We start from the raw sequence: 24,533 nt of genomic DNA on the forward strand, positions 1-24,533 counted from the left end.
AAATATAATGCTCTCATTTCAAACTGACAGAGTTTGAAAGAGGCATTGTAATAGGATGCCATGTTGCAGGTCTAGCTGTTCAGCAAATTGTTGAACAAACTGGGTCATCCCACATCAACAATCGGTGATGTGGGATACAGAGATGGAAGCGCAGGGAGCCAACTGCAAGTGCTACCTGAAGTGGACGACCCACCACACTCACTGAATGTGACAGCAGGGTGATGTGAAGGGTAATATGCAAAAACTGTTATTTGTCGACTGACACATTGAATGTGGAGTTCAGGGCATTGAATGGAACACAAATCTGCACAAAAACATTCCGAACCAAGGCTCACAACATTAATTTCCATGGCAGGACTGCAAATGCAAGCCCCACATTGCCCAAATAGACATGCAGAATCATCTTCAATGATGAAAACATGTACACTGGGATGTGGAAGATTGGAAAGGTGTGTTATAGAGCAACAAATCGCACTACACCCTCCACCAAGCAAATGGACAGGTGCGGAGGTGGCTGTGTGATAGTATGGTACTGTTTTACTGGTTTGGTTTCAGACCTCTGTTTGTGGTGCCATGAACACTGAATTCCAAGAGGTTTCTGGACAATGTAAAGCCTCCTACTTTGTGGCATTTGTAGAGAACTGATCATTGTCTCTTTGAGCAAGACAATGCATGTATCAAAAGACTGCTGCTGTAACTGCATGGTTTGTGGCAATGAAAGTCAGCACACTTGACTGGCCTCCAAAGAGCTTTGATCTCAAACCTATTGAACATCTCGTGAGCTGAACTGGAGCACTGGGTGAGGTCAAGGGATGTCTGCCTGACAACAGTTCAGGACCTTATTACATGTCTACAAGAAGAATGGTAAAAAATTCCCATTGATTGTTATCGTATGCTTCTGGAAAGTATACCATGCAGGATTGCTGCACTTATTGCAGTGAAAGGAGGTTGCACATCTTATTACAGTGGGCACCATGGCTGCTTGTTCTTCACATTATGGTGCCTATTGACTTCTTTCCAAGTAGTGTGTATATATATATAGGAATCAGGGGTGTGCCAGTAGTATCCGGCAGCTGTGTGCAAAACTTTAGTCGGCACCCCTATCCCCCCCCAATAAAAAAATCACTTTAAAAAAACTTTTTTTTAAAGTATTTCCTCCTCTTTGGCACCTTTACTATCCTGGCACCTGTGTGCATCACACACATTGCACATATGACCGGCACGTCCCTGATAGGAATGTATGTATACGTGCATGTGTGTAAGTACTGCATGACCACAGATGCAAAACCCTTGACTGGCAATGTGCCAAGAAGAATTCCTGTTGAAGGGAAGAAAGGGGTAAGGTGATATATGAATTCAATACCAACATGCAAAATCATGTTTTTTATACGTAAAATTTTCCAACTGTTGTACAAGCAAAATAGTTACCGCTTTAAAAACTAGAATTTTCATAAAAGAAAAGCTAATTTTCCAATGTATAATAATAAACGCTCATCCCATGAAACACATTGATTACCCTATTATTGGAATGGAATCACCTTTTTTCTGCCATCGCAGAAGTGCCGAGGGGGTCTCGCTTCTGTGGCTGCACAGTGTGTATATATGTGTGTGTGTATTATTATTACTAATTATTACTAACATTTATCTACCCTCAAATCCATTAACAAAATTCATAATCTGTTATCATCTCCAAATTCCATGGCACAGCATGGAATTGAAACTGAAAACCATAGGATCCAATGGGGAAACAAAGCTTTTACACAGATCTATGTATACAGATACAATAGGCTATTCAAAGAATATTGAAGCTCAACTGATAGAGCAAACTTTAATCATAATGGCTGCCTTACTATCCCAAAGTTTGGGAAATTCTTCCAGTGGCATATGTGTGAATGTTTAATTATTAAAATCTGATCTCCATGGAATCAAATGAATCGAAGGAAGGTGAGTATGCAGAGCTCCAGAAATACCTCTTAAATCTACTGGATAAAAAAAAAGCATACTTGACCATAGCATGAATTATGGTAAATTATTATTATTATTATTTTTTGACACCTCCAGGGAGTCCAAAGACTCATCAAGGGAGAGTGTGCCAATAGCATCGAATGATTGGTCCCCTTCCAACTACTAACTGCACTCAAACTTACTTAACTGAGCCATTAGTAGCAGAGGCTTTACCAATGGACTAACCTATGCTGGCAAAGCTTCTTGATACAAAATGCAATGAAATGAAAATGTGCATGCACACAATGTAGTTATACCACCATTTGAATTTCAGCACCAGAGAGAACATGTGTAACAATTTAAAATAGTCTGATTAAAATTATGATTATGTGCAATATTTCCTAAGATCCAGCATGTCTCTTTAATTGTAGCAACTGTCCCAGAATGTGACATGTTACTTCTGTTCTACTGACTGCCAACCAATTACTAGTCTTTCATGACAAGAAGAATTTGTTCATTACCCCCCACACATCATCTATCAAAGTACACTGCAGCTGATTGCGAGAGGAATCATGCATGTTTCTTCCAATTTCTATGTATGAATCTCTAATGGATGAGTTTTTCCTCATTTGAAATACCTGAAGAAGCATCTAGAACAGAGGTCGGGAACCCTTTTTGAACCAAAGAGCCATTCCACCAAAAACATTAATTAAAAAAACAAAATTTTGGGAACCACAATTTCAATTCGATTTTTCCCAGTGACTCAAAGTTGCAGTTAGTTCAAACTTAGGTAAATTTGTTTTTAATTCAGTACTTCCAGATATGAAATACCACTTTTATGTTTGCCTATAAATTTTTTATATGTTCAATAAATAAAACAACATTAAGTTTTTATTATTATTATTATTCAGGCCTCCATGGAGTCAAAAGACTCATCGTGGGAGGTCCTTCTTAAGAACATAAAGTCTGTCAAGACTCATCGAGGGGAAGTCTCCCCCCTAAGAAACACAAAGTCTATCATACCACTCTTTAAACTCACTGACCGTTCTCGCTCCCACCACTAAATCAGGCAATGCATTCCACAGTTCAACCACCCTCATGCAAAGAAACCACTCCTTACCCTCTTGCTCACAGTTTCCTTTCGTAACTTCCAGGGATGGCCTCTTGTCATCACTCCTTCCTGCTGTTCAACCAAGCGAAAGACATCCCCAGTGTCAACACTGTAACCACCTCTCAACAGTTTAAAAGTCTCAATCGTATCACCTCTCCTTCTATCCACCAAACTATGCAGTCCACATTCCCTCAGCCGATCCTCATAACTATGCTTGTACAGTCCTGAAACCATCTTTGTCATCTGTCTTTCTATCCTTTCCACAGTTAATTTATCCCTTCAAATCCTGGGGACCAAATCTGAGAACAATAGTCCAAGTGTGGTCTGATCAGAAACTTATACAACGGAATGATAACCCTCTTATCTCTGCAGGTCAGTGTCCTTCTCATAATTGCAGCAATCCTCTGTGTTACCCTCACCACCTTTGCAATATGTCCCCTAAACTTCAGGTTTCTATCAATCATCAACCCCAGATCTCTTGTCTCCCCTACTTCCTCCAGTATAACTCCTCCCATAGAGTATGCAGCATCCCATCGATGTTTCCAAAACCTCAAGACCTTACATTTTGCAACATTAAACTGACACCCCATTCATTTGCCCTTCTATCTAGCTTATTCAAATCCTCTTGCAGGGCTGCCACATCTGCACTATTACTAATAATCCTTCTCAGCTTGGCATCATCCACAAACAACTGAATATCCCCTTGCAATCCACTGGCAATGTCATTGATATAAAGATTAAACAATATAGGTCCTATTACTGAGCCCTGTGGGATCCCCACTTGTAACCCTCTGCCTCCTTGAAACTGTTCCACCATACACAACTCTCTGATACCTATCAGACAGTCAATCCTGAATCCAGTTGACCAATCTGACATCCAGACACATGTGCTGCAACCTAAATATCAGCTTATCATGTGGCACCCTGTCAAATGCTTTTGCTAAGTCTAAGAAAATTGCAGAATATGCCTTTCCCTCATCTAATGTTCTTGTAACTTTATTATAAAAGGCTAGCATATTGCTAAAACAAGAGCGCCCTTTCACAAATCCATGTTGGTTCTCACAGATAACATTACCCTCATCTGCCCAATGCTGTATACGGTCCCTCACTACTTTCTCCAAGATCTTAACAACTACCGATGACACACAGACTGGCCTATAATTAGACACTTCCAGTCTGTTACCACCCTTATGCAATGGCACTATCTTACCTTCCTTCCATTCCCTGGGCACCTTTGCCGAAGTCAGACTTTCATTGAAAAGCCAGGTTACAGGTACTGTCAGTTCCCTAGCATATTCTCTCAAAACTCGTGGTGAAATACCATCCAGTCCCACAGCTTTACTGACATCCAGAGTACTCAGTATCTGAAACACACTCTCCTCCTGTACCTCTAAACCTCGAACCAGCCCTATCCCTCTAGCATTAAAACTGACTCCTCTAGGATGAAATACTCCAATAAAGTGTTCATTGAACAATTCCACTATGTCCTCTGCATCAGTCACTCTATTCCCATTTTTATCCCACAATATCATTCTTCCACAGTCATTTCTCCTCCTACTGGCCACGTAGCTAAAAAATTCCCTAGGATTTTCTTTGGATCTTAGGGCCAATCTCCTCTCATATTCCAGTTTCGCTTTCCTTACCATACTAGTCACTCTTCTGGCCTGTGTCTTATATTCTTCATGCATCTTCTCTTCACCTGTCTCCTTATATCTCTTCCATAGCCTGTTTTTCGCATGCAATTCCTGTTTAATATTGTTTGTCATCCACTTTACTCCAAATTGTGTCCTCTTCTTCATTCGTGGTATATAACTTACCATTGCTGCTAACAAATATTCTTTCACAATTTCCCACGCACTAATGATATCCCGGCCTTCCAATTCCTCCCTCCATGAAACTTCCCAATCACCTGCATTATAATTCTCACATAAGTTCCCATCTCTTTGATACTCTTGCATGTCTATTCATTTTCCAAGTCAAAACCATATGGTCACTCTCTCCAACTGGTGGGAGAGATGTCAACTCAGTTATTATCAACTCTTCTGATGCTATAATCAAATCCAAAACTCTTGAACCTCTTGTTCTCTCTGTTACATGTTGCCTAAGACATTTGTCCCTCAAGAATTCTAGAAATTCCATTCCCCTATTGCTACATTCATCTTCCTCTCTCCAATTTATACTACTGTAGTTAAAATCTCCCATAACAATCATTCTTCTTGCATTTGCCAAACTTAGCTGAATAAACATCTCCTGGTCCCCATCCTCTGTGCTCCTGGGTCTGTAGCAACACCCCACTAAATATCCTGTCTTGCCTACCTCTACCTCACACCATACGCTCTCAAAATCATTTGTCTCACTTCCTTCCAAAGCCTCTACTCTTAGAGGACATAGGTCATCACTTATCATAAGCAGCACCCCACCACCACGTTTTCCCCTCCTATCCTGATGAAAAATGCTATACCCAACGACTTCTATTCCTGTTGTTATATCCCCTTCTATCAACCACGTCTCAGTGATCACAATAATTTTTGGCCAGGCTGATGCTATCTGCGCCACCAATTCCTCTCCCTTATTCTGGATACTCCTGGCATTAGTATAAAGCATATAAATGCCATTGTTTCTATACCCAGCATTATCCCTTCTAGACTCCACTGGGCTCAGTGTTACCTGACATCGTCTCCCTTCTTCCAAGTATCCATTCCCACAAGAAGCCACCCCTGCTATCATCCTCCCTGGGACACACTGACTCGTTCAAAACAGCAATCTCTCCATATGCCTACGTCCTTCCTCATTCAAATGTAAACAGTCTCTCGCATACAATTCCTCTCTTTTCTCAAACTCCAAGCATCCACATATACCAGTCCTCTCTTGTCACACATTCTCGCTATTATGCCATTCAATATCACCGCTCTTCTGCTCAGCTCATCATTATCATACCTAGGCAACACGCACACTATTTTCTCTCTCTCTGTCTTCTTCCGTACAGTCTCAAGCAAAAATCTCATATCTCTTGCTGCCCGACTTACATTACCACTCAAGTCATTCGTTCCTACCATCACAATCATCTCATCCACCCTTTCACCTCTCTTAATTGCCATAGCCACCCTTTCTATTGTTCCTCCTGGCAAACACTCCTCACGCATCCTATCTTGAACACCATGGATCATTGAGTCGCCATACATTATACCTCTTACCATTCCCTCTCTCCTATTGTTTCCATTCTCTCCTCTTCTTTCATTCCCATAGGTCTCTCTCATTCCCTTTCCTCTACTGCTATTCTCTCTTCTAGCATTCCCATACCTCTCTCTCCTACTGTTTCCATTCTCTCCTCTTCTAGCACTCCCATACATCTCTCTCATTCCCTCTCTCCTACTGTTTCCATTTTCTCCACTTCTAGCACTTTCTCCCTCTCTCATTATGTCTCTCTTACTGTTTCCATCCTCTCGTCTTCTAGCATTCTCATACCTCTCTCTCATTCCATCTCTCCTCTCCTAGCACTTCCATATCTCTCTCTCTCATTCTGTCTCTCTCTCTTACTGTTTCCATCCTCTCGTCTGCTAGCATTCCCATACCTCTCTCTCATTCCCTCTCTTCTACTGTTTCCCTTCTCTCCTCTTCTAGCATCCCCATACCTCTCACTCATACTCCGTAAATTCTCTCTCTCCCCTACTCTGATTCTCCTTGCATTTATCTCTTCCATTCTCCTAATCTTATCTTTCATACTTCTGCTCTCATTCACAAGACATTCCACCTCCTCTTTCAACTCATCTATTTCCCTCTGCAGGTCAGTCACTCTTAATCTAAATTCACTCTCTCAAACAAAACCATCTCCTAAACTTTCACAGTCACTCACACCTTCCACACTATCAACTATTATTTTCTCATTCATGTATATCTTTTTTTCATTCTCTCCTATCACACTACTTGTCTTCCTACATTCATTCCTGTTCCTGGAGCAACAAAGTCGGATATTGATATTTCTAATGCACTTATTTCCTCCAACTGCCTGCATTTTGCGCACACACGCTCTCCGCTCTCTTTTACAAGCCACATATCTAATTCCCGAGATGCATATATGCCGCAAGTACTGCATGCCACAAAGTCCCTTATGATATTGCTTATAATTGAGTTCTTAAATGGTGGAGGACTTGGCGATACGCCACTTGCGACTGCTGCTGAATCCGCCATCATACCTTACTGCCGAGTAGCGTAATCTTTAATAATTATTCAATTAATAAATTCTGTTAAATAAATAAGAAAAAAAAGTACAAACAATTACAAGCAAAAAAACATTTAAGTACTAAATATAATTAAATAAATGAAATATAACTAAATACAGTAACGAAAACTTAGCTTCGTTTTGTCTTCCACCGTTATGCATTCGATTCCGACGGTAACCAAAATATATTATATCGCAACAGCAACTAAATTCCAAAAAACAACCACTGACGTACACTCGTATTCAGAGAAACAATTTAGCGCTCAAAAATGTAGAAAAACGGGGGAAAAACAGACTATTCACTGATTGAAAATCACTTTCTTCTGCACAGCTCAAATTCACCGCCACATTAAGTTTTTAATCAGAAAACATGTTTAAGTATAATATTGCAAAAAAGTGTCAGAATTTATGTTGCTAAAAGAATTAGTCCTAACAAAAATGCAATATTATGCATTTTAATAGATATTTGATTCTTTTAATTTAAAATTCACGAATGAGACTTTTGATTTTGTATCTTCTCAGCCAATTTACTTAAATCTGGATTATATGTCGTGCACTTTAATAGTAATTTGGCTTTCAAACTTTCATCAGTCAATTTGTTTCTATACTTATTTTTAATGTAATTCACTGAAGAGCAAAATTGTTCACAATTGTACATTGAACCGAAAACAGTCAAAACCCCAAAAGCAAGTCGCCTGGCATTTGAATAATTAGTTGGGAAAGAATTCCAACATTTAAATATAATTTCCTGTGGTGTCTCTTCCATAGCTTCCTCATTTTCTTCAATTTGTGCTACCATTTCCTGAAGTTTCTGTACCCAGATGCTTTTATTCTGAATTTCCAGAAGCTCCATTTGTAGTTCTGCAATTGATATTCCGAAAAAGCTTCAATATCTATTAATTTTAAATTGCAATTTAACAGATGTAATATAAATTTCATCATCTCTTGATGTTTTTTTTTTTTTTAAATCCTGAAATCTGCTTGTAAATGAATCTAAAATTACAGTAATCATTTCAGCGAATATTTTGCAACCAACTTTTTCTTGATTTGAATTCAATCTATAACTTTTTAGATTTTCAAAATATATAAATTTTTCTTCAGTAACATCTTCTGAAAACACTCTTAGTTTCTGTTCAAAGATAAGGACTTCCTCTAGTAATTGTAAGGCTGTGTTTCCCTTCTCTTGCAACTTCAAATTTAGCTTATTAAAATGTTCTGTCATATCAAGCAAAAAAAACAAAAATTTTGTATCCATTCAGGAATACTGAGAAGTTCTACACGATTTATGTTATAATTTTTAGTGGTTAAGAAAACTGTTACTTCTTTTAAGCACTGAAAAAAACATTTTAATGCTTTTCCTCTTGATAACCATCGTACAGATGTAGATGTCACTAAATCTTTATGTTGACTACCTAGTTCCTCTAAAATTGTGTCAAAAAGTCTGTGATTCAAAGCCTGAAATTGATCATTGGCACAACAACATCCATCACTCTTTTAGTTGTGGAAATAATCCCAAAGAATTTGCAACTAAAGCTTCTTGATGCAAAATGCAATGAAATGAAATAATTCCATGTGGAATATGAGTGGAGAATAATTTAACAAGCCCCTTATTTTTTGCAATCATAGAAGGCACGTCATCGGTCGCAATGCATACTATATTATTAATATTTATATTTTTATTCTGTAAACTTCTTAGAAGGTTTTCTGAAATATCTTGACCTGTAGTGTGTCCTTTAAGTATTAGCAGATCAAGAAGTTCTTCTCGAATGTCAGAAAATGTGATATATTTTACCATCACACAGCAATGTGCCGTATTGGAAATATCATTTGATTCATCAACCGCAATAGATATAAAATTGGCAGAATTAATATCCATAATTTGCATATTTGAAACTTCTGCAAAAATTGCTACAATCCATTACTTGACAGTTCTAGCCAAAAGAGGTAAATCTTTAATTTTTTTACGTATCTTGTCCTTATTTTTCATATCCTTAAACAGAATTTCAGAGACATTATACATGCAATTTTTTAGAAATTCACCATCAATAAAAGGTTTTCCTGCTTTTGCTATTTCAAGGGATAAGAAAAAACTTGCTTCAGTAGTATTCAATGAAGATTTCGTCCAAGTTGACAAATTTCTTTGCTGAAGCAACGTTTCTTTTGTAATTCTTCAATAGCTTTTTTTCTATTATCACCCTCAGGATATTTTTTACTGAAGTCTAAATATTTTCCTCGAAAATGTCGTTCAACATTACTTGATTTGTTATTTTAAAGTCCTAGATGGCAAATTAAACATTGCAGATTTCCATTTATTTCTATAAATGCAAATTTCTCTCTCTACATTTTATTGAATCCTCTGTTTTCTTCGATTATTTTTCTTTTACTTGAATTCATATTAGGAGGGTTATTATCACAAATTTACCTGCAAGTAAAAACACAAATTCAACATAACATAATAAAAATTAATTTGTGCATAACATTACCTGACACTAAATTAAACACCAGTTTAGTATCACAATAAATAAGTTAATTAACAGAATATTTATTTTGACAGTTATTATCCATATATATCTAAAAACCGTGGTGTTTGACAGGACAGCTGATCAATTAGTTCAAATTTTCTCCATGGCGCTAGTTACCTTAGGCATTAGTATCTAGCGCCACAAACAGGCCGTATCAATAAACAATATTTAGTTGTTTATGTATCTTTTAATTCAATATAAAAGAGTCACACTTTGTTCAGCCAAGAGCCGCATGCGGCTCCGGAGCCGCTGGTTGCCGACCCCTGATCTAGAAGGACTCACTACTGTAGCCTTTGATTTCCTTAACTAAGTTTGCGTAATGACAGCTGCATGAACCAATACAAATTCTTCACATTTTATGTTTTGATACTCTTCTATTAACTTATAGAACAGAAATTTTAGAAATTGTCTTCAAAAGCTTATAGACTATAAGTTTTTGAAGACAGCATATCTTTTATTGAATTTAACTTTATAAGCTCTTTCATCTTTGGAAAGAATCCAGAAGTGTTTTTTTTTTTTTTTCAGGAGATTTCTGGCCAGGTTTGTGTCACAGCAATTTTTCTAAAAATTTAATGTCTCCACTTTAAAAAAAAAGGCTCTGAAAGCCTTGTAGTATTCTGGAGTTTCTGTGAGAAGTCATTCCAGATATTTTTTATACATTACAGATTGCAACTTCATCTTTATAACAAAACCATTTCCCAATATTGAATTCCTTGCACCATTTGTCTTGAAAGCACATAGTGGATGTTTTTATTATTTATTATAATTTGACACCTCCAGGGAGTCCAAGGACTCATCGAGGGATGAATTTTAGTTTATAACACATCATAACTCTTATCCCCACAGTTTTTAATATTTTCTGGTACCTCACTTTTGCCACTAGAGTTACACTTCAGAAAACAAAAAAGTGTAGTCTGCTTTTATTGGAATCTTCTTCTTTTTAACCTTTTAATACCCACATCTATCCACAGGTGTCTCCCAGTTCTCGCCATCTGTTTCTATCCTGAGCTTGTTGGTGCCAGAGAGTTCCAATTGTTTTTCTTTTATCATCTGACCATCTTCTTTCAGGTCTTACTGCTAATATTTTTTATACATTACAGATTGCAACTTCATCTTTGTAACAAAACCATTTCCCAATATTGAATTCCTTTAAGTGCCTCCGTAGCACAATTGGAAGAACGACGGTACATTGCGCCCTTCGATTGGAATAGGCCTAAGTTTGACTCATCGCGACGGGAGGAATCTTTAACTGGACGATTTTCAATCGAAGGTGAGTTAGCCGATTGAAAAATCCCTGCTACCTCTGTAGAAGGGATTTTTCTCCCGGAAACTCGGGTTTTTCATCCAAATCATTCAGTTTAAACATTGAATACTAGTTGTAGTGGTAGGTGGACGGTAGATGGAGATGATTCATAGTAGAGGTTCGGTGTAGTGGTTGAGACTGTTGTAGGTGTCCTCCCGCGATGTGTCTTCAGTCTCCTTGAAGGTGTCAGGAATAATAATCTTTTACCTTCATATGGTTGCCACTCCAGTATAACATATGTCCATCCATTGTCCTTGAGTCTTGTTATAGTTCTATTTCTTCATTTTTGATTTTATCTTTGTGTCTTATGTTTAGCAGACATCAGTACCGTCGGCAGGGTGTAGCACAGAGACAGCTTGCCTCATAGCGCGGCTTAATAAGGGCACTTGTTCAGTCATATTGCGGTAGGCACTATCGCTACGCTAACAATTCTGTTGGCATAGCAAGTACAGAAAGAAGTTTTTCCAAGCTTAAAGTGATTAAAAATTATTTGCAAACATCAATGATCCAAGAAAGATTGGTTGGTGTAGCAACCTATCATTTATAAGCAGATATAGCTTATAATTTAAATTTAGAAAAGCTTATAAACAGTTTTATTGTGCGATATCCCAATAGAGCAAACACTTAATATTATTATGTAATCGTTTTGCATTAAAGTTTCTCTTGTAATAAAAACAAAATAGCAATTGGAGATTTTCTTATATTTTGTTTTTATTACAAGAGAAACTTTAATGCGAAACGATTACATAATAATATTAAGTGTTTGCTCTATTGGGATATCGCACAATAAAACTGTTTATAAGCTTTTCTAAATTTAAATTATAAGCTATATCTGCTTATAAATGATAGGTTGCTAGACCAACCAATCTTTGGTTGGACCAGGGGCGATATTTAATTGTTTGCCTCAGGACACGATCTAATCTGGCCCTGGCAGACATCATTTTGTTGGGATAAATGTAGAAAACTCACTGCATGTTCCAACAACAGTTGAGCTTCTGGTCTCTTGCCTAAGCTGTTGGGCACAACTGCTGTCCCTCTGTGTTTTGCCCTCTTTCTCAACCTAATGGCAGCACTCTATCATCACCTAAAGCCAAGGCTGACATCCTGACTTCATTCTTCTCTTTTGCTCTTCTACAGGTTACCAAGTTAAATTACCTCCTTTTCCCAAAACATTGCATGCATACCTCCTGAGACCCTCTGCCAAAAAGACATAAGAATCTTGAAAAAACCGGATATTAAAAAAACAGCTGGTCCTGATGGAATCCCATCTATTGTGCTCAAGAAATGTGTTCCTGAACACTTTGCTCTTCACCATTTATACACTATATTACGCTGAGCTAGTTTCCATCCTACAGCATGGAAGGAAACCCATATACAGCCAATTCCTAAAAAAAAAAAAAAATGTAATAAATGTTTACCATAAAGCCATTAACCAATTGCTCTCACTTCAATTTTGTTCAAAGTACAATAATAGAGAAGATCATCAACAGTCAACACCTGGAGAAATGTCAGCTAATCTAGAGCCACAGGCAATCTCCTGGCTTACATCACCCACCTCTGGACTGATGCTATGGAAAGGTTTGGAGAAACTTGTGCCATTGCAATTGACATTGGAGATGTAGATCTCCAAGGCAATTTGATAGTCTGGTATCATATGAATAGCCTGTCTCCCTTTGTAACTGGATTGCCAATTTTCTTTCAGAATCACTATGTTTAATAGTGGAAGGTTCTCTCTTCAGATTTTCCTGTTAGTGCTCTCAGGGCTATATCATTTCACCCACCTTCTTCCTGATTTATATAAATGACTGCAAACTTCGTTCATAGTGTTGCTGATGACAGCGTTCCACCTATCCTACTCATACGACAAGCTGTGCAGTAAACTCAAGTCTCAGATCATCTGTAATAAGTGCCTTGAACACTGACCTCTGAAGCATCCTTGATTCAGGTGAAAACAACCTAGTCATCTTCAGTGCTTCTAAAACACAGCTTTGTTTTTTTTTAAAAAAAGACCTCAGATATTCACCACTTACTTTTGATAATACTCAGCTCAACAGTCAAGCTAGATCTCTCTTCTTAGCCTGACTCTTATTCCAAACATTTCCTGGTATCATCACATCCCTTTGTAGCATTCTCAACTTCCGATACTTACACTGATAAATCCCATATCTGGTTGGAATACTGCTCTCACGTTTGGGGTGGTACTAAAACCTGCATAAAAATTCAGAAAAGGGCAATACAGTTGTTTAATAACACCTCTTTTATAGACTCTCTTCGGCTGCTGTCTCAAAATCAATTTCCACATTGTGTCTCATCTACAGATATTTAACCCCTGTCCACATATGTGGCATTTATTTGCTATAGGCCCTGCTACCTCTCATGTTTGGGAGTAATATTTGTAGAAAAAGGAATAACATATGTATGAAATATTTCAGCTGTTTAAGCAGTTTTTATTAAAAAGATTGCAAATTAAATACAGAAAGAGACAACAAAATAAGCAAAGCTGGTATGTTGGGGAAGCTAGCTGAATAAATTTATATAGCATACAATAGAAAGTAGCCAAAATATTAAACTAGCAGTATATATGACTGTTCGAACTAGCTTTAGGTTATAAGTTGGATTAGAAATAAAGTACTTGAAAGACCATGACAGTTCTCAGAAAAATTAAGAACGTGAACAGATGGCAGAATCACATTAAATATGAGGATATCAGGATTCACATTGTTGGCATAAAAGAACATGTGAGAAGAGCTAATCTAAGATGGTATGGTCACTTAACCCTATATGGTTTATATGCACAATTAGCATTATGATGATATATATGATGCACAGGGAGGATTAAACAGAACAGGAGAGGACAGGTTAGTATAAGAGATGTCTGATGCCAAGATAGCAGGAAAAAAGATCCAGAAGACCAAGACCTAAGTGGATTGATTCAGTCAGAAGTGCCCTAAATGACCAAAATATCAAATATAATAATACTGGAGTACTCATAGGTCATAAACTAATTTGGAGTAAAACCATTCATATGTTAATAATAATGCAAATTTAATCATGTAATAAATGTCACAAGACTCTATACTCCCTTGATGATACATTTCAGGAAATTAATGATTTTTTTTCTTAAATAATATTTGTATATTTGAGTCTACAGTTTACTTCTCAATGCTGCTAGACATAACTTTTATACAAATTCTGCTTTCCAGTATGATATTCAGTTTTATCCTGCTCAAAACCCACTTCCTCTTATAACAGAAAATTAGTTTTGTACTGATCCAAAAGCACGGTAAATGAGACTTTTCTTATTTCTCGGTCTTCTCTCCATGTATATTTGTGCACATCTTTATGTTGGAAAATGGTATTAGTAATGACTAGTCCATGTTCTGAACAAGTACTTCCTATCTATTATTCACAAGTAGTACCTATTATTATTAAGAATGCTGTTTTTTTCAATTTTTTTCCAAAATGTTTCTATATATATTTTGATATTAATTTACTATGCTGTTCAGATCTCCAAAGACCAAGATTCCATTTTTATTCGTTAAGTGTCTTCTTTAATTACTCAAAAAAATTCTTCCACTTCTTTCTTAGTTTCAGTGGGATTACATGTACAATTAAGACTCATTATTCAATTCCCTATTTTGAAATTTGCCCATGTTTCTACTTGGAATCACTCACCATCCCAGAAGATTATCTATGGTGCTTAGTGTGGAATGCTATAGCTAATATTATTATTATTCAGGCTTCCGTGGAGTCAAAAGACTCATCGTGGGAGGTCTTTCCTAAGAAACACAAAGTCTATCATACTACTCCTTAAACTCATTGACCGTTCTTGCTCTCACCACTCCATGGTTCAACCACCCTCCATGCAAAGAACCCACTCCTCACCCCCTTGCTCACAGTTTCCTTTCGTAACTTCCAGGAATGGCCTTTTGTCATCACTCCTTCCCACTGTTCAACCAAGCAAAAGAACTCCCGAGTCTCAACCCTGTAACCACCTCTCAACAGTTTCAAGTCTCAATCATATCACCTCTCCTTCTATCCACCAAACTCTGCAGTCCACAATCCCTCAGCCAATCTTCATAACTAACATTGTACAGTGCCAACACCATCTTTGTTATCTGCCTTGTACCCTTTCCACAGTTAATTTATCCCCTTCAAATCCTGGGGACCAGATCTGAAAACAATAGTCTAAGTGTGGTCTCATCAGAATCTCATACAATGGAATGATAACCATTTTATCTCTGCAGCTTAGTGTCCTTCTCATTATTACAGCAATCCTCTGTGTTACCTTCACTACCTTTGCAATATGGCCTCTAAATTTCAGGTTTCTATCAATAATCAACCCCAGATCTCTTATCTCCCCTACTTACTCCAGTATAACTCCTCCCATAGAGTATGCAGTGTCCCATCGATGTTTCCCAAACCTCAAGACCTTACGTTTTGCTGCATTAAACCGACACCCCCATTCTCATCTAACTTATTCAAATCCTCTTGCAGGGCTGCCGCATCTGCACTATTACTTATAATCCTTCCCAGCTTTGCATCATCCACAAACAACTGAATATCCCCTTGCAATCCACTGATAATGTCATTGATATAAAGGTTAAACAATATAGGTCCCAGCACTGAGCCCTGTGGGACCCCACTTGTAACCCTCTGCTTCCTTGAAACTGCCCCACCATACACAACTCTCTGATACCTATCAGACAGCTAATCCTGAATCCAGTTGACCAATCTGACATCCAGATCCATGTGCTGCAACCTTGAATATCAGCTTATCGTGTGGCACCCTGTCAAATGCCTTCGCTAAGTCTAAAAAAATGGCAGTATATGCCTTTCCCCCTCATCTGATGCTCTTGTAACTTTATCATAAAAGGCTAGCATATTGCTAAAAAAGAGTGCCCCTTCACAAATCCATGTTGACTCTCACAGATAACATTACCCTCATCTGCCCAATGCTGTATACGGTCCTTCACTACTTTCTCCAAGATCTTACTAACTACTGATGACACACAAACTGGCCTATAATTAGACACTTCCAGTCTGCTACTGCCCTTATGCAATGGCACTATCTTACCTTCCTACCATTCCATGGACACCTTTCCCGCAGCCTGACTTTCATTTCAGTCCGGTATCCAGCTTTACCGACATCCAGAGTACTTAGTATTTGAAACACACTATTCCTTTCCTTTTCTGATCATTGCCTGAATATAACATCTTGTAGTTTGACAATAGACAAAAGCAAATAAAGAAGACAAAAACACCTCTTTTTTTTTTTTTTTAAATGGATTCAAACCTTTTGGAACTTTTTTTTTTTGTTTCTTTAACTGGAAGCTATCCTTGTGACTGTTACATGGAGATGTTGGGAGAGGCAACAAAATGTTTGTCCCTACAGCCACTGGTGTTTTTTCTTCAAAACATCAAACAACATAATTCTCCTGTATAAAGACGATAACTAGATTTCATTAGAACAACAATGTAATTAAATTCATATCTCTAGCAAAGAAAAGTTATGATATACAAGAGAAACTGTAAAGGAAGACAACTAGACAAATTACTTTAAGAATTGATCTGATAGTCAAACTTTCCAACATTCCCAAGCTTGATACTTTCTTTGTTATCTATGTACCTATATTTAAAGTTTCTTCATTCCTTTGAAACCTTAGAATTCCTTTTTTCTAATTAGATCTACTAGAAACAGATCACCCAATATGTCTTTCCGCCCCCCCCCTTCCTAACCAATACCTTCACCAATCAAGTAGTAAGTCATCATTGCCTTACAAGATTCCTCATGAAAAGCAAGAGTTTAGTCTCACGAACAAAAAACCAAATGCATTCCAAATTCATTATGATAAAATTATGGAGACTAATACCACTTTGGAATTATAATTTTAATTTTCCAATTTTTTTTTGTCTTTCATATGAGTCTTTGGACTCTTTGAAGGTGTCATATAATAATATTCAAGTTGCCATCTGAGGCACACACAGGTAAGTTATATTACAATCCACATATGCTAATGTACTAAATTGATCAATGGTTGGTCAAGATCTCTGGTTAAAAAAAACTATAAAGCTACAGTTCTGCTTTTATTATGGCCAGAGATCAATGATTAATATTAGTCAATTTCTAATTAGACCTGTAATAAATACATCACTATTAGTTAAGTTATTTTAGATTTTCAGTCCTTAGTGTAAATATTAATCAATATTTAAAATATGGGTTGTAATGCCGAAATTTTAGCTTTATTTGTTTGTTTATTCTTGCCATGTGCATATTTTAAATTTTCAGTCCTTAATGTAAATATTAATCAATATTTAAAATAACAGTTATAATACTAAAATTTTACCTTTATTTATTCTCTGTATATGTGTGTGTGCACACGTGCTTCAGCTGATGACTTTAATATGAAGGTTGAAATGTCAAGAAATTAAAATTACTATTATTATGGCAAAATTATAACTACAGTAACTTTAATTAAATTATTGTAGCTATAATTTTTCGATAAAGAATGCTGATCAGAAGTATCAATGAAAAAAAAAAAAAAGATTTTGAATCCCAAACTTTACAATCACAAAATTAGTCACATTAAACCTGTATATAATCCCACTCATTCTCCAACGTATCTAGCCTGCTCAAATCCTGAAGAGCCACATCCAGTTTAACCACCACTAGTACTTTCATACTAAATCTGGTACTGTTTATAAATTTTTAGTGTTCTAGTTTGTTCACCAACAGATCTAGTGTTTTCTTCCTTCTGGATAATAATAACAGCACAAGACTTAGATATACGAGTTTAATATTTTTCTCTTTTCCCACCTCCCCCATATGTCACATTTAGTGACACAAAAGAAAAATTTCAAAGATCCTGTATTAAAAAAGTTTAGCAATGCTGAATCCTGAAATGTGCAAATCAGAGTTTTTACAGTATAATGCCACTTGCTGTAAATTTTCCTAATGTTATTAAAGAAAATAGTTATGAAGAACTTGGAGAATGGCAACTATTGAAGACTGTAGAAGCATTGAAAAAAGGTCAAGAATTCATGTTCTTTTTTGGAATAAAGTTTTTGAAATGAAAAATGCTTAGGAGAACAAATGTTTCCTAATTTAACAACATTAGCTAAAGCTGTACTGTGTCTCCCTCATTCATCATCTGCAGCAAATGAAAGAATATTTTCAGCAGTGGCAATAAATAAGAATAAAATAAGAAATCAACCACAAACTCCTTTGATGAATGGACTCCTTTTGACAAAAGAAAAATTGAAACATCCATCAGCTACACATTTTACTATTTCTGGAGAGAAATAATTAATTAAAATAATGAATGAATACTTCCAGTGTTTTTCTTTTAGTGGGAACTCCTGTATATATAAATAGCATATTAAATAACTGAATTTAATGCTACATTATTTTAAACACTAAAATGAGACTAAAAATTATATGGTAAATTAATACACATGCTAAGTGCTAGAGTTACAATTGGGACTTCTGTTATGAAGATTGACAACTGCAGCTCTTGTACTCGTAGATGACTACAGTGAGGCGAGTTTTGGCTTTTTTTCTTTTCACATTTGTCGTACCTATGTTAATTTACCGGTCTATAATAATAATGTAGCAATATCGTAAAATGCCCTAAATAGAGTGAAACGAAAGCAAATAAAAATTGAGTACTTTTTTTCAGATTTAGTACCTTTTTCCTGAATAAGTTGGTACAAAATATTTTTGCTGGGTGGTCACCCTGGCCACATCAGCATCATCTGTAAACAAAAACAGTGAGGCGAGTTTTGGCTTTTTTTCTTTTCACATTTGTCGTAGCTATGTTAATTTAGCGGTCTATAATAATAATGTAGCAATATCGTAAAATGCCCTAAATAGAGTGAAACGAAAGCAAATAAAAATTGAGTACGTTTTTTCAGATTTAGTACCTTTTTCCTGAATAAGTTGGTACAAAATATTTTTGCTGGGTGGTCACCCTGGCCACATCAGCATCATCTGTAAACAAATTCATATCCTCTTTTTTCACAATACACAAATATCATGTCAGTGATAATTTGAATATCCAGGGCTGGATTTACGCATAATTTATGCAAACTACAAATTATGGCCTCAGATTACATCATTGGCAAAGAGTCGCTGCCTCAATATAGATAACCTAAAATTTACTAAAATAGAGTTAGGGGCCACAACAAGTTTAAATTCGGCGATGTGAATATCTCATATTGACAATACCATAGCCAAGCTGCGTTTTCCAAAGCCTAGTAATGACTTGCAGAATCTCCATTTGTTAGCCACAGACTATGGTACAGTGAAACAGATTGATTAATTATTCAAATTCATTCTAGACGGATCATGTGTGCTATCGTTTGAATTACATTTAAAAGATATTTATATCAAGCCTGATTACATTTTACCTTTGATTATGATTTGATGAAGATTTATGGCAGCGTGGCTAAAAATACATTTCAACACTGAGTAGTGGTGCTGAATTAGGTAAGAATCAGAACGACACCAAAAGTATTAGCTTAACTTATAACATTGCAAACATCGAAAAACGCCGATATTAAAGCACACGCCACACTTACAAAATCACAGGTAGTAACACGTCCACCATACTGGAACAAACATTTACTAAAGTTGTTGTGCACGCCCCTTACAACAGCATAATTTTAGATACCAAATCAAAATTGAAATGGATTACTTTCATTGGAGTAACTCTCAAAGCAAATTTAAGTTTCGGTTTCAATATATGCCTGGCTTCAGTACTGGTTGATTTTCAATCGTCAGATATTATAATTATAACAAATGTTGTTAAGAATATGTCAAAATTAAAAAGTATAAAAATCGGGATCATTCTGTCCACATATGAATGTATTTATTTCAGAGTTGAAAGCTCTGTAGAACAAACAACAAGTAGTGGCATGATTTAATAATATCTTAAACTTAGTTGTTAGAAAATCAATTATTTAATGCATGAATCATCTGTAAGATCTCATATAGATAACGCGAAATGTCTGCATTCTGCTCGCATACACGTTACGTTTTCGCGCATTGTAATAATAATAATAATAATGCAGTGCTCTCTATCAAGAATTTCAGGCAACAAACCTTGGATATGATATGCATTATGTTTTGAAATGTGATAATTACAACAATGAAAGTAGTCATCTTTATTTTAATATTCAAATGTGACTTTATAATAATAATAAAAAATACAATAATGAATTACGGGAATAAAAAGGCGTTAGCTGATTATTATTATTATTATTATTATTATTATTATTATTATTATTATTATATCCACTTAATTTGAATAATTTTGCATCGCCCAAGTGAAGCCTTTTGGCTCTCTTTTTCAGTAATTCTTGGTGCCTTTTGTGATGTGACACCTTTTTTAGCAACTCGTATGGTAAAGTATAAGTTCTGTATCACTTCAACCTGAGTATTTACATCTGGGTCTGGCTCCCACTGACGAGACCTCAAAAAAAGGTCGAAACCGGTCTGGGTAGTGACTCTTCCTCATAATGTATGACATCATACATTTCCGCTAGGAGATGTGTTTTACATTATGGGAAATACCAAGGATAGTGATCGGCACTTACTTCACCTTTACTACGAGTTGCCCCAGTCATGAAAGATTTGTTTACGCTTGGATCTGCCGAAACTTTTATAGTTTTTATATTCGGCATGAAACTTTTGTAGTTTCTCTATTCGGCTTTGAAATAATGTTGGATTCAATATCCACTTAATTTGAATTATTATTATTATATATTGATGAAAGGTTGGTTGATTGGTAAAGCCTCTGCTACTAATGGCTCAGCAAAAAGTTAAGCAAGTTTGAGCGCGGTTAGTAGTTGGAAGCGACAATCGTTCGATGCTGTTGGCACACTCTCCTTCGATGAGTCTTTGGACTCCCTGGAGGTGTCACATAATAATAATAATAATAATAATAATAATAATAATAATAATAATAATAATAATTAATAATAATAATAATAATAAGCTGTACTTGTAACCGTGCATTTGCACTGTTAGTGCATAAAGTTGGCTTGCCTGACGTTTACTCTCCAACTATATCGAAAACAGTATATATGAAACGAATGGAGAACTGCAGACTAGTAAAGTTTTATCATTAGATAAAACTTTATAGGCATTAATTTATTAGAATAACTTATTTTAAGAATACTAGCCCACTTATGAAATCTGTATATGTATTCCCTAGAGCGCACTAGAAAAGATTAATTATGATCACGATAGCAAGTTTACCAAGGATGAGGACTATAATGAATAATAATAAATCCGCTAATGTCCTTACTCCCTTGGGGGAGCAGGACTAATCCAATGAATGTTCAAATAACAAGCTATCATCATCATAGAAGGTGCGATGCACCCGTCGATTTGAAAAGTCATAAGTTAGATTCTCGTCTCGACGAGAGGAATCTTATTTTTTTATTTTTTTTTTATTATTTTTTTCATTTCAAAGTAAGTTAGCTGATCTCATACGCAGATAGCAGGTTTTTTTTCTCCAGAAAATTAGGATTTTTCGTCCCACATTCAGACAAATCTCCCTTCAGAACACAAGCAATTTACAAACAAAACTTTCTTGTGGTGATGGTGGGCGGTAGATGCAGTGGCGTATTTAGGTATAGGTTCGGGCCTAGAGCGGCAAATATTAAGGGGCGGCGGCGGATATTTCCAGGCTCTCATTTTTGTAATCATAACATATGCCGTAACTATTCACAAGTACAGAAATGTTTTTCTTTTCCTCAATGTAAGTTTAGTCTGCAAGCATATTGGCATCTAATCAGATTCTGCATAACTATACAGACTGAGACACGTGCACGGAAAGCTACTGTATTGTTGTCGGTAACTTGACACAAAGGCAATAGGAATCGCAGTCGAGAGAGATTGATGCTAATTCATTTTGTGTCGGTATTATTCTTACTAACTGTAACAACTTTTCCTTCTTTATTATTTCGAATTCAAATTAAGATTATTAATTGTGCCCTTCCTTCAACTCTTTAGTTCAGTATCCTGATATCTTTGTGGCAGTTAAGACATGCTAAATCTGAAATTATTTTTTACAGTTTTCAGTGCCCTTATCATGTTTTCATCAGAGTAGAGGTAATAATGTATTGTTTTCTTTTAGAAAATTATAAATTGTGTAAATCATTCCGATACTTCCTGCGTGTTTTAAATTCATATTTCAAGTAAACAAGAAAATTAAGATTTTCTTGTTTACTCTCCTAGTACCGGAAAGATTTTTTGCGCGACGTGTCGTCTATTTTGGTGGAGGATTAGCTGACAGTAGTCACTTTGTCAGTGGATTTAATGACTGGAAAAATGCAGAAGCACCAGTGAGTCATCACGAGAAAGCGACTAGTCATATGAACTGTCTGATAGCTCTGAAACAAAGAGCAAACCTTGCAGGGAGAATTGACTTACAAATAACTCAGCAACTGGAGGAACGTATTTACTTCAACAGATCGGTGGAGTATTCTATGATGCTTGTCGGAGTCTTCGTGAGGGATGGACGGAAATAATTTCCACTTTGTCCGAAACTGAAAATGACACCACCCAGAAGAAAGTTACGCGATGTCAAGAAAGTATGATTCTATGGCAACTTCAGTCACTAGAGATTGGGATCATGACCTGCAAATGGGGTGATATTCTCGCAAGAATGAATGCAATAAATTACAAAGTGTAAACATTGATATAAGAACTGTGTGTGTGAACTGTATGGGTCCCTAGAAGAATATTTCAAACTAGAGTTACTCTATGAATCCTATGAAGAACAGGGCAAGAAACTTAGTGGAGTTAACTTGTATGAGGAAGAGAAAAAGAGGAGGAAAAAGCCCACCAGATTTTTTGACGTCAGCGCAGATGAAAGTAACGAAAATGAAGAGAAGTATAATCTATCACTGAGTTTCAAAAACTGATACTTATGACACACTTTTGCACAGTCTCTCATTCGAAATGAATTGAAGAAAAGTGTCGAATGAAAACATCTCGATAGAGTTCCGGTTTCTCACAACAATGCATGTGATTTGTGAAAAGGACGTCATAAAAGGGACAAAAACACTTCAAGAACACTTTTCGACTGATATTGAACCTGAATTTGCAAACGAATGTCTGCACTTCAGAGCCACCTGAAATCATGTGGTCTAGAAATAAATACATTCCTATAACTTTCACAAAAAATTCGACAGGAAGTCCTACAGTGTATATTTATAACACTGCCGTTATGGTTTTTCTGTGTAAGATGGCAACAAATTGCTCGGCTAAACGATCGTTTTCCGCCCTCAAAAGGTTGAAGGACTACCATAGAACAACTATGACAGAAGAAAGGCTCAGCAACTTGGCAGTTCTACAAATTGAGAGCGATTTATATGATATATATAAATAAATAAATAAGTATATATATATATATATATGTAACCTCAAGGACTCACTCTATGAGTACGGGCATGGCGAACCCGAGGCACCTGAAGCTGGACCACGCCTTACTTCATGTAATATATACCTGTTATATTATCTGTAGACTGGTCCCTACTCTTCCTTTCCTCTGTATTTCTTTTCACCTTGCTCCTTCCCCCCCAATGCTATTAGAATATTCGAGGGCTAGGGGTGATTCTGTCCTATTTACCTATTTTTTATCTCATGCACCTGCCCACCCCCAGTTAAAAATGGTGAAGACAAATAAGAAGACCTATACCGCATCGGTCGTCGCGCGGGTTACCAAGGACCGCACTGGATGTTAGGCTTCCTGAACAGCCAGTGACAAATGGGCTACAGGAGCAAGATCCACAGAACTCGAAAGTATTTACTAGGAAAATGTGGAGCATGGCTGAAAATAGACAAGTCGTGTAGTGCTTCTACAGTTCAAACCAATCAGTTAGGGGATTTCAGAAACGAATTTTCTAACTTTGGCTCGAACAGCACCCAAATTCTGAAATTTCATTCGAAAGACTGGTGCAGCAACGCAGCTTCATTATCAATCGCAAGGTATTTAGTGAACTTGAGCTGGAAGCACTGAAACCTCAAGCTGTAAAAGGAGACCGTACTGATCCTGAAGTGACCAAGAATATGAATGGAGCAGAACCAGATTCCAACGTGCAGAATGCTGAAAATTTTGAAAATATACAAATAGTTGAAAGGAAGCTATCAGATAAGGAACAAGAACTCACACGAAAAATTATCGAGCAAATGAACAGCAACCAGGAACGAGTTAGGCTTCCAGTATTGAGACAAGTACCTCAACAAAAACTCAAGGAACTCCTACAAGAGGCCAATAAAGCTGCAAAGGATATTCCTACTGGAACTATTGGGGAAACGAATCAACTTATGTACTCAATAGCCTACGTTGTAACATCTGAATTAGGACATAAGATTAGTGAACCCAAAAGCAGTAAGGCTCAGGAACCAAAATGGAAGCATCA

The 24,533-nt window shown here is 36.5% G+C and overlaps 1 protein-coding gene across 3 annotated transcripts in view; it reads right to left on the reverse strand.

Moving 5' to 3' along the window:
- LOC150109797 (uncharacterized) overlaps window positions 1–20,069 on the reverse strand; it is a 128,436-nt gene extending 108,367 nt beyond the window's left edge. Inside the window, exon 1 of one of the 3 annotated variants that reach the window (XM_090411852.1) lies at window positions 19,680–20,069. The gene's annotated coding sequence lies outside the window, so the exon portion shown is untranslated. Of the gene's footprint in view, window positions 1–18,787; window positions 18,921–19,508; window positions 19,656–19,679 lie in introns of those variants that run through there. The other 2 variants (XM_090411937.1, XM_090412021.1) reach the window with 2 other exon arrangements.
- Window positions 20,070–24,533: the final 4,464 nt, after the last annotated feature.

This window comes from Typopeltis vanoorti, chromosome 1, assembly GCF_054136105.1.
Source record: "Typopeltis vanoorti isolate ZY-2024b chromosome 1, IOZ_Tvanoo_1.0, whole genome shotgun sequence".
In the NCBI taxonomy this organism is placed as follows: domain Eukaryota; kingdom Metazoa; phylum Arthropoda; class Arachnida; order Uropygi; family Thelyphonidae; genus Typopeltis; species Typopeltis vanoorti.